Below are 5,065 nucleotides of genomic sequence, written 5' to 3' on the forward strand. Positions count from 1 at the left end.
CTTGAACCCGGCCAAAACTCACAGTCTTCCAACTGAGATCACACACCTGGTTTCAGGACTTAATGAAGCTCAGGCTCTTGATGTCTCATTGCAGAAAGAATTCGGTGAGAGACAAAGTGATAGGTAAGAAGTGGATTTATTTAGATAGAAACACACTCCACAGACAGAGTGTGGGCCACCTCAGAAGGTGAGAAAGGCACCAGGGTATGGGGTTTTCAGTTTTCATAGGGATGGGTAATCTCATAGGCTAATGAGTGAGAAGAGTATTCCAGCTATTTTGGGAAGAGGCGGGCATTTCCAGGAATTGGGCCATCGCCCACTCTTTGATCAAGGTTGGTCTTGGAACTGTCATGGTGCCTGTGGGTCATTTAGTGTGCTGATGTGTTACAGTGAGGTATACTGAGGCTCAAGATCTAGTGGAAGTTGACTTGTCTGCCATCTTGGACCCATTTGGTTCTAATCAGTTTATGTCATGTCCTTGGGCTATGTCATTCTTTCAATGCCCTGCCCCCTTCCCTCCTGTTTCAGTTTTGATTTGCATTTGCTCATGATATTGAGCATCTTTTCATGTACTTATTGGCTATCTGCAAATCTTCTTTGGAGAAATGTCTATAGATTTTTTGCCCAATTTTAAATTGGATTATTTGGGATTTTATGGGTTCATGTTTAGTCTGTTACTATACTATAAATCCCTTGAAGGCAGTGATTGTATTTCAACAAAATCATAAACTTTGGGGTCATATTCTACTATGCTGGTATCCAGCCCCTTCATAACTGTGACATGGCAAGTTACTTAATTTTTCCACACCTCAGTTTTCTTGTCTGTAAAATGGGGATAATACCTTACAGAATGAGTATGAGAATTAAATAAAATAATGACTACAAAGTCTCTAGGACAGTGCCTGGCACTGAGAAAACACTCAATAAATGTTAGCCATTATTTTTGGATATACATCTTTAATGCATAGTTCAGCTTCTTACACATAAGACGTGCTCAATAAGTATTTACAAATGAATAAATTGGGGACTAGAAGTATTTTAGCTTGTTTATAGTTGTTGTTATGACTAGCTATCTATGAAAAGGTAAAACAACCCAATTATGGAACATAGGCTGAACAAGTGGATAAAATTTAAAAGATGTATATACACTACCAAATGTAAAATAGATAGCTAGTGGGAAGCAGCTGCATAGCACAGGGAGATTAGCTCTGTGCTTTGTGACCACCTAGAGGGGTGGGATAGGGAGGATGGGATGGAGACGCAAGAGGGAGGAGATATGGGGATATATGTATATGTATAGCTGATCCACTTTGTTATACAGCGGAAACTAACACACCATTGTAAAGCAATTATACTCCAATAAAGATGTTAAAAATAAATAAAAGATGCATAGCTACTCAAATTCCCAAAACAGTCACCAAGGAAAACACCTCAACTGGTGTGAGAAAACCCCTACATGAAGTGAATTCAATGGAAGTAGTCATGAGGATGCTTTTATATCTCTCACTGAAAGACACCCAGATCCAAAAATGTCATGTCATTATTTGAATCTTCAAAATAAAGAGAGCCCATACTTCAGTAAAGACTCATTTGGGGAAAGGTATTGAGGAAAGCTTAATCTACCAATTAATACTGATCTGTCAATTCTATAGCAAGAATACACTGAAGCAGAGGAAGGAACCTGCTACTAACCAAACTGTAGACCTTAAATTACAAAACTGTCTGCAGATTCACTCTAGGCTCCTGTAAACATAGAGGCGGACTCCTCCTCATGATGGATTGAAAGATTACAGCTCCCTCTGCCTTCAGTGCTGCCTGGAACAGAGAGTAACTGTTGTTTGATATTTGGACTACAGCTGGTAGGAAGATGGCAGAACTTTAAACCATCCCAGGCCAGACTGGATAAGCCACTCTGAGAGTGACTCAGCAATAGTAATAATCCAAAACCCTGCATGCCAGGCTAAGCAATTGTCCTTCATCTGATAATGAAGAGATATGGGGTTAGGAGAGGTAGAAAGATGGCTTGAAATAATAAAAGCAGTGCTTCATCAGAGGTAGCTGGAATGGAGGTAGGAGTCCAGTTTAGGAGGGATGAGGTCTTGATATATAACTTGAAGATAGACAGGGTAATAGGCATAAATCTTGGATGTCAAGACCAAGGGCAAGGAGAGTTCACACCAACCTCTCAAATTCTAATCCCCCAAACACTGCCTGGCCCAGAACAGAAAGCCACGGTTTATGCAGTAAATTGTGCCATCATAGTAAAGGTTGTTCTCAACTTCGTTCATCTTTACCCTGATCATGATCTAAAAAGAGGGAGAGGGTAATAGTTATAACAATAACTGCTATTACTATTATTGCTAATAATAGTCACTACTTACCGATTATTTACTTCATGCTACATACCTACTAAGCTAAACTCTTTAGATTTAACCCATATAATGACCCCACAAAACAGACAATAATCAGATAATGAGATCAAGGCTTAAAGAGATGAAGTAACAAAATCAAGATTAAATAAGAGAAATTTGATTTCCAGAGGTGGGATTTGAAACCTATATGTGATAAAAGCCAAAGCCCATGCTTTATATACTTAGTACACTGCCTCCTGGCTAGTATGGTTTATGAAAGGATTCTTCACTCAGCTTATTCTTGTTTCTTCTGCAGTCAGTTGGGCAATAGTGGCCATCCTAGTCAGGTATACCAAAGCCTATTCATGCATTTATTTTCTTCACTTACTATTTACTGAGTGTCTACTATGCCTCAGGAGGTGGTGCCAAGGTAAATAGACACAGCTCCTGCCCTCAGGAAACCTGGACAGGGTGGCTGAAGGAGGACCTGCTCTTCATTTGGTCTCCCTTTTTTTCAGTAACACTCTAGTCAGGAGACTTATCCTGAAACAGTCAATTTGACCCAAAAGTGACTCAATGGTGAAGTTTTGATAAGTGTGCAAGTATGCCATGTTTCTTCCCAACTCCCTGTAATCCATCTCCCTTTCCCTAGATAACTCATCATGTCTCCTTTTCCCTTTACACTTTCTGGTGCCCCAACTGCATCCATCACTGTGAAGGTTCACAAGCCACCAAAGCTCCTTCACCTCCCAGGGAGTTTTCAAAACTCTCCAAGCTCACTGGACAGTTTCAAGGCCCACTGTAGTGTTGAGGGATGCTGCTTTATTTAGACCCACCTGGCTTCAACAAAGAGATGCACCCATGGTAGCTGAGATAGAGAGGGTTCTTATAATGAGCAATGGGGGGGGGGATCCTCCCATCACTCTCAACATATCTTCAAAACTTTCTACCAGGTAGCTTTATTCTCTAATACTGAGACTATTTCTATCTCTTCCCCCTTAATTTCACCAATTTGTGACCTTAACTCTATTTCCGAATCATATTTGAATTATGTTTTCTCATTTTACATTACATTCCCGTCAGTTTATTTTTATCACAGACACATACACATTTTTAAAAGCATAAAACTGGGGCTTCCCTGGTGGCGCAGTGGTTGAGAGTCCGCCTGCCGATGCAGGGGACGCGGGTTCGTGCTCCGATCCGCGAAGATCCCACATGCCGCGGAGCGGCTGGGCCCGTGAGCCATGGCCGCTGAGCCTGCGCGTCTGGAGCCTGTGCTCCGCAACGGGAGAGGCCACAACAGTGAGAGGCCCGCGTACCGCAAAAAAAAAGCATAAAACTGTATTACTTTACACATTTGCAATTTTCACATATTAGTTTCCTGCCAGAATGTAATCTTGATCCAAAATAAGGAAGGTTTCATTTTTAAAAGGGCCCTTTCAAAACAGGCTTCAAATTCAAGACACTCCAGCGGTTTTAAAAACATTCCATCCCTGGTTTAAACTCACAATGTGTAACCTCCCACAGCTATAACTCAATCAGAAATTAAGGTGAAGTTTGGCAGGGGGTGGGGGGCGGTAAGAAGCATAAAGTTTCTCACACTAACTGGAAAGAAAAAAGTTACTTTATTCTCCTTTTTAGGAAGAAAGCAATTTAATGGCATCGGTTATACACAATCTTTTAACGTTTTTGTGCATGACTTTGTAAAAAATACGCTGAATATTTTCATTTCTATTAATGACTTTTCAAAATTATAAAAAGTAATTTCAGAAAAGACTGAATTTAGGGCAAGGCAAAAAATATGTTAATTAGAATATGTTAACTAATTAACATATTTTCTGGATTTTCTCAGTTACATTGTAGTTTTTTTTTTTTTTACATTGTAGTTTTAACCTGAACTAAAATCTCAATGCTTTCTGCCTTCTTAAACTGATCAATTAATCTGAGCTATCTCAAATTAACGAAAATTTCTCCATGGCCCCCAAATTCATTTCTAGCCACTAAAACAAACCAAAAAACCACAGAAGTGCTTCTACAGCTAAAATGGCGAAACGTCCTTATTTGACACCTCCTTTTAAAACGGTTTTTTTAAAAAAATGCTGTAGGGCAAGCAGGGCAACGATTATCCATATTTTATGGATGGAGAAACTGAAATCAAATCCCATATCCGAGGAAACAACGCTATTTAACAGCTGAACCCGAGGTAAGATCCAAGAGTTCTGATTTCTAGTACAGCTGCCTTCGCACTTCAAAGTCGGCTTGGTTAATCCCGGGACTTGAAATTCCTGGGGCTTGCTGTCATGGAGCTGAATCACCACTAAATTCCTGTGTTCTTGCTTAATCCCTCAGACCAGGGGCCCCACTCCTAAACTGGAAACCAAGAGGGCGGGGCACCGTGACGCGCGAATCCTCAACGCCAAATAGCAAAACTGTCCTCGGGCTGTTTACCGAGGCGGTCCTGGACTCCGGGGACAGGTCACCAGACTCCAGGGACCATAAGCCGCGGCTGCCCAAACCCGGCCGCGTTCAGAGAGTGACTGGGGGCCGCCTGGTCTCCGCCCCCGCCGGCAAGCCCGGTCCGCGCCGCGGGCCGCGTGAAGCGAAGCCCAGCCCCCGAGCAGCGCAGCCCGGCCCCCGAGCGGCGCGCGCACCCCGCCGCCTCGCGTCGCGTGACTCGGCGGGGGCGCGCGGGTTTAGCGCGCGCGCGTCCGCCC

This window comes from Pseudorca crassidens, chromosome 5 (genome assembly GCF_039906515.1).
Source record: "Pseudorca crassidens isolate mPseCra1 chromosome 5, mPseCra1.hap1, whole genome shotgun sequence".
NCBI classification, from domain to species: Eukaryota; Metazoa; Chordata; class Mammalia; order Artiodactyla; family Delphinidae; genus Pseudorca; species Pseudorca crassidens.